General features: G+C 32.9%; 1 protein-coding gene across 1 annotated transcript in view; it reads right to left on the minus strand.

The window, feature by feature from the left end:
- LOC137923076 (uncharacterized) overlaps positions 1-14,129 on the minus strand; it is a 76,911-nt gene extending 62,782 nt beyond the window's left edge. Inside the window, exon 1 of the mRNA XM_068766208.1 lies at positions 13,570-14,129. The gene's annotated coding sequence lies outside the window, so the exon portion shown is untranslated. The remainder of the gene's footprint in view (positions 1-13,569) is intronic.
- Positions 14,130-14,650: the final 521 nt, after the last annotated feature.

A 14,650-nucleotide genomic window follows, 5' to 3' on the forward strand; every position in this document is an offset into this window, starting at 1 on the left:
ATAGCGAAGAGAATAATGTTCAAATAACGTGGTAACCGGTTAGTGCGAAACACGCTAGTACAATTAAACACTGATTGTCACTTAGTTACGCACACTTAGCTAATATTGATGATACAAAGATAGCTCTGCGCTAAGATAAAAAAGTGCATTCGGAAACTTAACTATTATATAACATTTAGTTAGGAAATAAGTTTTCGAACTACTGTCTTGTCATGACTCTCAAAGTTACAGAATTGCTATGTAAATGCTGACTAATCGATACTTAAGAAAGTATTAAATTTAGGTGTGAATATTATACGGTATGAATTTAATAAGTTGGAAAGTTATATAAACAAATTAATGAGATTCGGTTCTTGTTTAAACACTCAACATGTCATACATGTCACGTTATTGTTGTCTTCATAACTATGTCTTATACGAAATACATATGAATATAAAAATATTGAATAATTCTGTGGTATAACTCAATCTAGACAAGATAGCCGCTGTTGTCGAGAAGGCTCATTAAACTCAGCATTGTTACGCCATGTTTTCGAATTCGTACCATCTTGCGTATTGTAAAGAACGGAATGATGCAAATCGCAAACTGTACTCGACGCACAAAAGAAAAGATAAAAACATTATTGTAATATTTAGTTCATTTTCCTTATTGACTTATAAACGCTAACTTATTTATTAGTTTTATATTAGCTCTGTCTGTTGTACATTAATATAATATTGGAACAGTAAAAAAGACGTTTTCGTAATCTATTCGTGAAAATGCGCACACCTTATTTAATCATCCAAAATTTCTATTAAAATAAACATTTTAGCTTTTTACCGTCATGTTATAGAAAATAAAAACTTATTCCGTAAATAAGAAAACGCGATTTCGTTATGCAATAGTATCTCGATGTATGCACACAATAGAAAATAAAGTACATATGGTGTTATAACTCAACTCATTAAATATTAAAGTAAAAAAAAACAAAACTTCATATAATTTTATTAGTAAAGAGATGATATACAGATAATTACTTATAAAAGAATTGAGAATTATAAAATATAGAGATGTGTACGAAAAGGAGATCATAGCTTGCTGGCGCCGGTCAAAACCTTATCCTGCACATTCAAGAAGCGAATTCCATTTGATCCTCGACAAAAAACCGCTCTCGAGGCGCTTTTGTCTCGATCGCGCTGACGCGGCGTGCGATACAAGCCATCGATCCAGCGGACCGTCACTGTCATCGGATATGTCCCGATATACGTTTACAGACAATAATGACGACATCCAACGTGTTTAGTCAGCAAACCTTTATTATTTTTGTAAATATAGCCACGAAGACGCGTTGAGTTCAATTATTACTTATTTTTCTTTACACTTTTGAGTAATTAGACTAATAAGGTAATCACTGGAAGGTGATGCTAATTCTACCTTTAATATGGGAATTGTAATTCAAAATCTCCCGTATCGACGCGCTTGCTACCACGATAGATTCGCAAGATTTGAAGTTCATTAAATGCGTTTCGAAGAACAGCCCCAGCCGAGGTACCCTTGCTCTTTTTTCCTCGTTCTGCACCTTGCTGCACTTTCCTAAGGCGTAATACAGCGACTTCGGTAGCATTACACAAACAATGTTTTTCCAACCAGGACACAATAACTGTTGTGCGATTGACATAAATGACGCGGTTGCACCCACCTTAAAGGCTTCTTACAAAGAGCTAAACTACTAGTAATATTTCAGGAAGCAGTGATCAACTTTAAGGCTCTCTGGTAAATACTTAACAAGAATGTATTTTTAAATTATACAAAATTACGGTGATTCTAATGATTAATACGATCGTGGTATCTAAACATGTTTTAATAACCGTACAACTTAAACAGTCACGACTGAGTGCGTGAATTACACAAGGAAGTACATGACAATGCGATTTCTCTATTTAATGATTTCATCGTAATTGTTCGACTTATTATACCGGCAAACTTGTGAACTTTGTTTGACACCTATTAATAACAGTTAACGGAAAACTATTTTTTCTTTATATATAAAACTAAGCCGATAACCGCGCTTACTTCTTACCTTATAACATCGCAGAATAAAACTGATAATATTTTAAAAACATTTGTTAGCAACGCTTTTTTGTACCCAGTTAATGTATGATGAAATACTTGGTTATTGTATATTTTTATTACAACATCCTTGAAATATGATTGCATACGCATTCTACTCTGTTTTACTTCCAAGAGGAATTTTAATAATTTAAGCATATAAACGTTAATATAAATAAGCGACCATTTATCACATGAGAAACGATAGTTTTGAGATGTAACGTCCTGTGTTAACAAATATGTTTTTTTTACAGTTAATATTTGTACGTGCTAATCCATCACTCCTATCGGAAATCTATGGAGAAAGTTTATGTCCAGCAGTTGACGTTGTACGGCTAAAAAGTAATGATGATGATGTATTAATTGTCGGCATTAAAATTATTTTAAGTATATTTCTAATCATATCCAGTTATTAAATAGATAACCTGAATTCAATATAGGTCATTCGGAAAACCTTTGTCCAGTTCCAGTCGTGACTATATTTATAGCTATAATCTGCTAGGCTAGCTTATACTCTTTTTGCACTGTTAGAGCTTTTATAATTATTTTAGGTCATCAACATTTAATAATATCTATACAAATCAATCATAGTTATACATTTATAAGTACTATATCATTTTTACTTATAACGCGAACCTTCGTCTCTATAACAGGGAGTTGGCGCTATCCTAATGCCACTGGAAAGACGCCAAACGCATACTTGACAAATTGATAAAATAATATCTCACCAGTTTCCTTCAAGACAATCGGTTTGTTATGAATTGGGTTTAGGCTACATTACGGCGATTAAATTCCAGCAAAGTGATATTTGTCAGCAGTAATAATATACAATCTTACATTAACGGCTTACGCAACCGTTATGGAAATAAATTTATTTGCTAAAAGTTCTCATTTTACAATATGTCTATAGTAAATAAAATTTAATTTAAAAAAAGTTAAAACACGTCTCATACTACATCATTTTAAGTTATCTTTACGTCCGAAATAAATTAAAAATATTTAAATCATTTCTTGTGAAGATTTTCTTTCAGTCGACACGTGTTTAAATTGAATAAAATAATGTTTTTGTAGTGACATTCATTAGAATATTTATGTTAATCAAGCGTTTCATACCGTATGAATATAATAATATATAAATGAGAACTTTAGTAAATGTTAATGTAACATTTTTTTCAAAAGCTTTTATACCCGCATAGTTTTTACATTACATTTCTTCTAATGCCTGTTTATAACAATTACTATTATTATTCTAGTATTAGTATATATATTATTTAGTACTAATATTTTTATTCTAGTCATCTAAGGTTAATAGGAAAAACATTCTCCCATTCAGTTGGTATTTTGTATATTCAAAACTGTACGTATGATATCTATAATGAACCTTTTTCGGATAAACCGTAGTAATTAAGCTTTTTAAAATAATCACAATCCATACTTTCGAAGTGACGCGGCAAAGTATCTCGTTACGATTTTATTTCTCCAATACTGTACCAAAAATTCTGTAGAACAGCACGTTTTATTACTTTAAAATGTCTCGAATTTATTACAACGCATAGTTACTTTGACCTGTAAAATGAATGATCATTAATTTGAATCGATTGCATATTGAGTTAATTTTTTTTTACCCTCAAAATATCTCAGAATGTCATCAAGTTATGAAATAAAAGATGCAAAAAAAGTATAAAGTGATTATGATGTTTATCTAAGTACTGCAGAATTATATGTTATGATATACGATGTCGTCCAGGTGCACGAATATTATGTTAGTTATATTTAACAGGCGAAATGAACGCATTTTTTGTGATAGACTGCGCAGTTAATTAATGCCATATGACGATTCACCCTATTACTATTTTAATAATGATTATTTAATTTACCTTTATGGGCTGTTAAATACCTGGCGCAGTGACCTTGAACACCAGCTTGCGTCCGTTCAGAGCACTTGTAAGCTCGTTCCCGCGATTGTTTTATTCTTTTTCTACATTCGTGACAAGTTTTACTATAACATATGATATAGGGCTATGTAAAAACTAAATTCTTTATGGAATGGCATTTGGAGAGCATAATTTTAAAATTATAAACGTTGCCGAAGAGACTTAATAACGACAGCCTTGTTTTGATGTTACATAAAACATAATATTATAAAAATAATTATAATATTTTGGATACCCTGAAATATTTTAAAAAGAATAGCTTAATAGCTCGAAATTTAGAACCATAGTAGTTTGTGTAATATATATTGAATATTTATTCTATTCAAGAGTCTATAGTTCGTCAGCAGTGGCTTGGGCAGTTATGCATGAAGCTTTGCTACGAAACCTAATCACAATTAAAAAAAAAATCTGCAGAAGAACGAAAGTCATCAACATAGTTGAAATCGAGGTCATTATGGCGATCTTTGATGGAGGCCATAGACCTCTCAGTGAGCGTCTATCGGCTGACATGAATAAAGGTATATATAAGAGATTTCCACTTATCTACAGACCTATCATAGTATCTCTGGAACCACTTAAAATTAATACGAGTATTACTTTTATCGTTCAGAAGTCGGCAGAGGTAATTCCACCTTTCAAAGATGGTTTCTGACGTGGTACAACTAGTACCATTTATAGTTCTAACGTTTAAAAGTACATAGAATAATTTTTTATCATAGACAAATGCTGTTTGTCTGTTGGCATTTACAGCTTCGGGTTTGAGTTAGGAGAGAGCGTTTAAGACTCCTAGCCTTCTATTGGATAGTCCAGGCACGCACTTTTATATTATTAATTTCACCGGTTTAGGATGTCGCAAAGCTCTATCGGCGGATTCCTGAGCCACAAAGTCCTGTGAGAAATCGACCTGGGATGTTTGAAACGTGTTTAGAGCATATAGTATACTGGTGCGTTATCTGTAATTCAATCTCCGGTCTTAACAATTCAATGCAAAAAAGTGTAGTTAACAATAGGCAACTCAATAAACACGTGTGTTATGTATTTCTTGGTCGGTCGATACATTTATTATACATCTAGATTTAAACGTGGCGGATATAATATTTAAGTTTTTATCTTTTTAATTAGATATTTTAATCATACGCATAAAAGACATTGCCCGATTATGTGCAGATTTCAGCGACTGTTTTAATAATTTTAGTCTTGTCCTTTCATGTTATACTGCATCTACGTATAGAAAAAATGTAACAAAGCAAAGCAGTGAAACATACAGTTGATGTTTGGTCTTATTTCGCGTCCCATATGTATTCTTTGAAACGTGAGATGGTATTGCTCTGTACACGTATTGTTCTTTTTTATACACGAGGTTATTATAAGCCTTCCGCTTATAATTTCGTTGCTACTTAAGTCTAAGAACCACTATTAAATATTTTCAAATTCAAAATATCTTTATGCAAATATACTTTTACACACTTTTGAATCGACAATTATTTTAACATTTTAGGTAGTAAGTTATCTACTTCATGTCGGCCAGAAACACAACATTTGCTCTTTTTTAATTAGATTTAACAATGTTTGATGTATATATGTTTGTTATAAAATCGACCCTGTACATAAATCAACCAACCAAGGTCCACACATTTCAACTAATAGGTCTTGAATGTTATAATACGATTTATTTAATGATATACTTTTAATTTTAAAAGTGGAATTTTATTATATATACGTACACTCGGACCATGGAAAAATTTGTTCTCTTTTTGAAGTCGAAATTTAGTAGTATAATGTTTTTAAATGTGTATTTAAAAGCAATTACCGTTATAGTTACTTTAAAAACACCTATCAAAAAATATCTAGCTTTTAAGTTTTATATATATACCGAACAACCCTTCTTTTAAAATAGTTTTAGATCTTAAGTTTATTGATAATCAAATATTTAATATGATAATTTGATGATACATGCAAAGACAACGGAATTCGGCACTAAGACGTGGTATATTTTATTGCTAACTAACGCATATTAATATTGATGAAGTTAAAAAATGTATGATGTAACTGTTGGACGTAAAATAGCGAATCATAAATATAAATGGGCGTATTGTAATAAACAAACAATAATATCACAAATAAGGTGCGATAACACGCGAACGCGTTTTAATATAAGAAAATTAGCTATTGTTAGAACTTTCTAATTTTCTCGATCAGTGACTTTATCCACAATCTTACCACAATATAATAACTATTGAATGCATCAAGCTGAGCATATTTTAAAACGTCTATTGCATTTGGTGGCGCGTTCGCTTCAAAAGATAATGAGGCCATGACTCACGTCTGAGTCATGTCCTCAGATTGTTTAGCTGTTTGATTATATGTACTTCTGCGGTTCATTTCGTAACTAAATATAGAGCATTCCACTTTATTTGTGTTTATAATAGAAAGCTGAACTATTATAACATTAAACTTTTTCTTTTCAGCCGATGAACGCCCACTGCAAGGCCAAGCCTCCCTCGAGGATCAAGACGACGACCAGGCTTGCGCTGCCCGCATCGAGCGACCTTAACCAATTTAACTCTATCGTTGGTCCACCTAGTGAAGATTCTACCCAAGCCGCGTGTTCGCCATTCGAGTACCTTTTTGCCCCCACAGCCATCGCTTGCACGAGCGATGTGCCCCGCCTATTGCGACCAGACCAGCAACTCTTAGACCTACGTCCGGTAACCGTAAGCGACCTCGTCTTGGATACGTAAGTTATCACCGGCAACACACGCTGGTCAAACATATTCGTCTTCAGACATTGCGGTAATTTGGATAGCAAAATGTTTCATTAAACTAGTTACATTAGACTATTTATTACCAAATCCAAGAGCACCTAAAACTGTTTAAGGATGTTATATTGTATTTTACCAATAGTAAATAAGTCGAAAGACCGTGAAAACCACGCACATTGGAAATGTTTAACGAGGATAACAATAATTTTATGAAAAAAAGTTTCAATTCACTTTTTCAAATAACATTGCTTTAAATTAGTAATATCATATATTCCCTGCTTGGTTCGCGTAGTGAATAATGTAGAGAGAAATATTTAATTTAGTGCGCTCGCTAATTACAAGAAAGAATTTAACGATTTTAGTTCATAAGAAAATCATCTAGGGTTCTATAAAATTAAACAAAAAACTTTAAAATGGAATTTTTGTAATGAACGACCCCTACTACTCCACTAAAGAAATATATATACTAAACGTCAAGTTTCTAAGTCTTATTCTTTATAGATCTCGTGATGAGTTAGTACATAAACAGAAAATTCATAAATATATATATTTTCGTAATATATATAATAACGCATGTGTGGTTGGTAAATATCTGTATGACAACACAATATATTCAATTGCTCTATGGCCATTAAATTACTATCTATATAAATGTGAAGAACAAATTGAATTCCAGCATGGGGTGGCTTATTATATATTAGTCCTAGAAATCCTAGCTTCAAAAGTATTAGGTCTAGGAAAAGATTAACATTTGTATCGATTGTAGAGGAGCAATAACGTACGCGGGAGGGTGGGGCATGTGACTTGATGTGATCCCCGGCTGGCCTGTGACCTACATTTACATGGCGAGCCGTTGGCTGCAATGCCGTGTGAATGCAGCCGCATTACAATTCTTAGGTAGCCGTGGTATACAAAGCAAGTTTCCGTTCTTATTTGGCAAGAAACTTTCTTAGCTCTGTTATGTTTTTGAAAACAGCTATTGAAATAAATTGTAAATTAAAAATAATCACAGTATTAACACATATTTCGAATACAAGGGTATCACAATAGTAGTTCCCACGTATTAATGTAACATAGTATAATGTTACATTAATACGCAGGAATTACTATAACATGGATGATTAGCTATAAGTATAAAACCAGTCAATTAGTTACATCCTATACCAAAATCTATGGTTTGGGCAATAGTAAATATCGTTACGATTATATAGTAATAAAAACATATTCAAAATTTCAATATAATACATACTAAAATTAATTATTTTACTATTGTTCCATCAAGACTTTGTGGTCGACGAAGCTATTGGCCAGTCATATTATAATATTTAATGTTTGATTCTTTTTGCCTTGTTTCTCTTCTTTTTTACTCAAGGATTAATTGAAAATCGGAGCATTGTGAACTTGTTCGCTTTGACTGAATTATGAATTATTCCGTAAATAAAAATTTAAAATTTCATTTAAATTAATCTTCATTAATGACTAGTAAAGAACATTCTATATCTATTTTTAAATCTCATTATTATGCTTATTAAAAAAATCTTATAACATAATTCACAACATTCGTTCAACGTTTACATTTATAAAGACATACAGAAGGCACATTGCAACGTCGGGAAAGGTACCACTGCATGAAAACATCAAAGAATGTCAAATAAAAAGTAATTTTGCAAGTTCTAAGTCCCTGGACCAAGCAACAAGTCCGCTGGGAAAGAAGGCGGAATGATGCACACCATTTAAAGACAAAAGCTGTACCAAATAAGGGTAAGAATCCTTTGCATTTTTTTCGTTGGATCGTAAAACCATTTGAGTGGACTTACATTCTTTCGTTTACGACGATCATCATGGTTCGTTTGAAAAAACATTTTAAGAGTAATGTGTATTCCTGGGCCATACGGGCTCGTTTGTGCCTAAAAAGTAATACAGTCATTAAAAAGGGAAGTTAAAAATCTCTCTCTGGTCGTTTCAGTTTGTTTAATAAACTACAAAAAAAAACACTTGTTTTTTCTCCTATCTCCTATATGAGGTGTGATTAAAAATAAGGAAATACTGTATCTACGTTTATTTAAATGAATACGATCAATAGTCTGATTCATTAAGATAGTCTGTAGCAAATTTAAACAAGTTGCAGGCTTATCTATCAGTTTCCACAACTAGAAGAGTTAGGTCATATTCGCTGTATTTGTGGCGCATCATGGATTTAAATATTTGAACAATGCGTTAAAATAGATTTTTTTTACAAAAAAGTGCCACAGAAGCTCATGAAATGTTAAAATTCCGTATGGTGCATGTAAAGGATTTTTACCGATCATTTGAAAATACGATGAGTCAGTGCGAAAATCGTTCCTCGACTTTTGAGTAACGAGCAGAAGGAACTTCGTGTCAGTTTGCTTGGAATTAAAGGGTCATCTTGATGCCGATTCGGACTTTATGTGCAAAATTGTAACATGAGAAGTAAGTTGTGTAAATGGCTATGACCCTGAAACAAAAATACAGTTTCCAGTGGAAGGCGAGTGCTTCTCCTTGCTCTAGGAAGGCACGTCAGTCAAAGCCAAAGGGTTTAGGTCATGCTCAATGTTTTCTTTAATAGTGAGGGTATCGTGCGATCAGAGTTCGTTTCAAGAGGAACGACTGTGAATTCTAAATAATTCAAGGGCTTACTACAACGTTAGCCAGATGATGTACAGAGAAAGAGAACCAGAAAAGTCCGTCTACATCCGTTTTACATTCCGAATTTGTGTATGATTTCTGTCTCTCCCTAAAAAGCTGAGAGAAAACAGTTTTGACATATTTCGCGACATTGAAAGAGCCACGACAGAGCAGCTTAAGGGTCTCCCGAAAAAAGCATTTGAGAAGTGATTCCAATCGTGGAATCAACGTTGGGATGAGTACATCGCTAGCCGAGTACTTTGAATTTGATGTAAACTAAACACTGTTCGCAATAAAATTAGTCGCCGTATCTTTTGTTCATACTTCGTTTATATAATTTAATTTATAGAACTTTGAAAAAGGAAACCCGACAAGTGTTATGACGGAACTTTTTCTTGAATAGAAATACAGTTAATTCATTTAACAACTTCGTCCAGGATGAAGAAAGAGTTAGGAGGGCTGAGCCTAAGACAAAAGACTTAATTGCACCGAGAAGGTTTTTTTAAAATATCCCACTCCTCATTACTTGGTAAACTTTACAGGATTTCATGGTGAATATTTTTCTCGACGTCTTATATATACACTTATACCCCTTAAAGGGATGGTGGAGCGTTACTACCTGAAGACGTATTCGTTCCTTGTTCATGGTGAGGAAGATGATAGGCAAGAGTGATCGACATGGTACATTTACGAGTTTACAGAGACTTACAATTTCTACCCAAAAGCAACACTGACGCACATTCGCACTGACGACGTCTGAATTTAAATCGGCGTTGAATTTTAAATACGAATGCGCAAGAATGATTTAACGCAAAAGTGTTGTGGTCGTTGTGGCATGCAATGAAGAGGCGATCGCTACAGGCTTAATCTTCCTTGTTTCGAACGTGAAATAGTGGGAGCACCATGTAACTAAAACGCCATGGAAAAATGATGTGCTGAATGTGCAGGCGCAATTGACCCAGCAAATAGTGGACCAGGGTTTATCGCTCCCGAGATAAGCCTGTGTGGGCGGACGGCAACGGCAGAGCTGTGTGCGAAATCGTACAAGTGGCTTTTACTTACAGCATCAAAGGAAGAACATGACGAGGATTTTCGACGATCAAGTTTAATAAAACCCGTTCTTGTCCCAAAATGCAGATATTTCACAAATGTACGTTTTTATTGACATTGCATTTGCTATAGAACGCCGCCTGATTAATTAGTTTAGGCTTGAGAGGACAAACAAAAAATATATATTATTCGAAATTAATAAATGCTTGTATTTGACCACATATATTAAATGTCTGGCACATTATAACGAAGTAGTGCTTACGGAATATTACTTTTTACGACAGTAAGTACACTTAAAGTACGTAAAAAATCTCGACAAAGAATTGAAGAATTACGATGCAACGAGACACGATTAACATAGTTTCAGCTTTTATAAAGGTAATGTTTGTTTATAAATGCTATATACCAAATTGTGATAATCTAATTAAAAAAATTGAAGGTGGGATGTAGATAAACTCATATTAATTATTGATTTTAGGTACAAAGACTGCCTGTCGCTTCTCTACGTGTCAAAGTATAAAAGATACAGATGAAATCTGGGACAAGGTCGCACGCCACTGTATTAAACGAATTAAGTACATTTTGACTCGCGTCTTGCACATGCATTATTTACGTATACGCTCTAGTCACGAAATATTTATAACTGACGTGGAATTTTACGAGCAGACAATTTTAGGATGGACAATAGGCTGAAACGATGCCAGGATCAGTTGCAAGAGCAACAGAATTAAAACCTAGTGATCTAATTTAATCAACCTGGGTCAAGTTTCGTATAAGTTGTCTGATCTTGAGTTGGCGCATTATGAAAAGCGTCTTTATATCGATAATAATCCAGAATTTACGTAAATGTAAATCTCATGTTCTAATTATAGATTGGAATGCATATTTAATTGAATTTAGACTATTATGGAATACATCTTGAAATAGAAAAAAAAATAGTTTTTCATGTGTTTTCCCACCCACGCATGAGATGAAGAAATGACCTTGAGTTCGTTAGAAGACGCTGGATGCATATCGCTTCTATTGGAAATCTATGTGGAAGGCCTATGTCCAGCAAGGACTTCTCTTACGGTTGAAATAACGATGATGAAAACATTATTAGATATTTAATAGGATTCATTAATGTTAATTTTAAGTTCATATCCTAAGGCAAATAATTGAAATATCTATTTTGTATTTACATCAACTATCTTTGTAGTGGTTAGCAAAGATAATGTCGATCATAATTATTATCGAACAATAAATACGTAATACGACATACACTTAAAGTAATTAAAGAAGTTGCCAGTAATAACAATTAATAATCTTTTTGTAATATCCATCAATAAATGTTTATGAGAAAAATAACGTATTAACCCTTTTAATGGACAAATGTGTTATAACGTATTTACTTTTTCGCTTTAGCTGGATATTAATTGCTTACTAGAAAAAGTTATGTCATAAAAGAACCTATTCAGTAAGAAAGATAAAAATGTTTGATGTTTTTTCGACTAAAATTAACTATGTGGTCAAGGTCCAAATGATTATGATCTCGGCAGAATTTAACGGTGTTATAAATAAACATTTGTATGTGCAGTTTTATATTTCTATAACTATTAAAACTACTGCAGATAATAAAAATAATGACGAGTAAATGGCTTCTGTCGATAGGTATATGTTTGTTGCTAACAACTTTCGTTTTACTATTTTTAATTGTTAATGTAAATTGTTATTGTAAATTGACACTGAAGAAGTTGCTTATTTAATAGTAACCTATTCAGATTGCTTTATGCCATTATTTTTTTTTCTTTACGTGTTGATATTATAGTGACAAAAAAAATCTCTAGCTTAGTTAAGAATGATGCTTTAAATAAATCAGAACGCATTTCTAACATGCCTGTCTTCACCATATCAACAGAAATTATTAATACTATTTATATTTATTATTTTGCGGAAATCCATCCTAAGTAAGAATTATTAATAATGTTTATTAATAACATTTCGCAACAGATTTATACAATTATTATTAAGTATTTATATTTCAGAGCATTCCTTCAGACTTTTTTGAACATTGTTTACCCTATATTTGGGGGCATACTTATAATCATATGTATTAAATAAAAGTTTAAACACAATTAATAACTGTCATCAATGAAAACATGCTACGTACAAAACGTCCGACATTCCACAATAGTCGGATAATGCGGTCGGAGCAGCTCAACCGATGTCGGAAAGTAAACTTGTTAAAAAAAATGATGAACCCGACTCGCCCGCGACGCAACGCGACAAAATCGAGATGATCGCAGAAAGATGCCAGAGACTGAGCGGCATCTATACTTTTAACACGTTCGGGTAATAACTATAAGCAGTAACTCTCGTTAAACTATATGGGTACCTATATCTAGTAAGCTAGAGGCCGTTCACAAGGCGCGGTTGTGAATGCAATTATTTCGTGCTCGATGTGTTTGCGTATCCGCCATGATTATTAACACATACGAAATCTGACTTAGACGCCATAGTCAAATTCGTTCGTTCATGACATTGTATATTCAGATTGTTTATGTTATTATTCAAATTAAGATATTCGTTATCACTTATGATGTAATCTGAAATTATCTAGCATATACAATGGCATGTCTTAATAATAATAATAAGTAATCTGTATATATAACGAGATACTATTTGTAAACTTTATCACTTACAAATGCTTTTATCAAAAAAAATCATAACATACATAGTTTAATTTAAGTTTTGTACAAGTGCTAAAGACACGTACTTTTGTTGTTATTGACTAGCAATGAAATTACCAAGTTAAATGGACTTGTTAGGAAATAACTTTCACAATATGTTTTTTGAACTTTTCACGATGTTGTTCAAAAATATTTTTATTAAAACAATATGAAATTTTATTATTACATTATTCATAGATACTAAAATTTAGTAAAAGGAATTGACATTATGCCATATAAAATGTATTGAGTACACTGGTGCAAACTTAGCACATTGAAAATCTATTTATAGACAAGGAGAAAGTGTTTTGATATTGTTATCGGATGTTGCACATTTTGAATGATAAAGTAATATATTTAAACATGAAATTATAATTTACCTTTAACAATGTACGGCAAGCACTCACATTTAATTTATTCACTGACCCGGTTTAAGTGTCCAAATTCACAAATAAACGAATAGAATTTTCTTACAGTTAGTATATGTTATTTTAATATATATAGCATTACAAAGACAACGTGTTATGTTCTTGCGGAGTAACAGTTACAATCTCTCACCGTTAAAACACCGACAGCATTCGTAGCGCCAAAGGATTTGAATTAAGAACGCGATGCCCGCAGCTAGCCGCCACTAAAATTATTGATTTAGCAGCGTTACAAAACAACAAAAGATATAAAACGGGCCGACTGCACACCCCCGCGCGGGCCGAATCGATCAGAATGATAATTGTCGCGCACAAAGACTGGTGACTACTCACCTAGACAGACGGAATGCACACACCTAAAACAACAACACACACAATTTATGTCAACAATGTTTGAGATCACAACGTTCGGGACACTATCACAGTGTACTACAGCACTTATTTATTATGTTTTTATTGTATTAAACGGTTAATTAGTGCGAATTAAAAGCGATTTGTGTCGCGGAGACGCGAGCAATTCGACGACCGCTAGCAAGATGGCTCCGCGTATGCCGCGCGGCGACCGCCCCCCCGCGCACCGCGCGTACGTGCAATGAAAGATAGGTGGTGGCTACACAAGGTATTGCAGGAACACCGATAAGTACGAAGATAGAAGATACAAAAAAGACGGGTTAATATTATTTTTTTATGAAAGCTACGTCTCTTATTTTTGGTTCATTAAATGAAGTAGCTCTTAAAAGAAATAATATGTATTAGATGTATTACGAATTAAATTTAATAAGTACTTAATATTAAATTGTTATAATTTCATAAAACCATACCAATATAATTTAATTTTTTTTACACATCACTGTAGGTTTTATTTAATATTATTTATAATAACTCATAACGGAATAACATATGCTAAAAAAATTATTAACGAATCATCTTTGAAACATCAAATAGTATATAAGTTATATAATTGTTAAATACTAACAATTATTTACGTAATAGATGTCACGAGAACAATCTCTTTATGCGAGACCGTCTGCGATTC

This window comes from Battus philenor, unplaced genomic scaffold (assembly GCF_028537555.1).
Source record: "Battus philenor isolate CCGP_79_NKW_IND1 unplaced genomic scaffold, ilBatPhil1.0.hap1 SCAF_20, whole genome shotgun sequence".
NCBI classification, from domain to species: Eukaryota; Metazoa; Arthropoda; class Insecta; order Lepidoptera; family Papilionidae; genus Battus; species Battus philenor.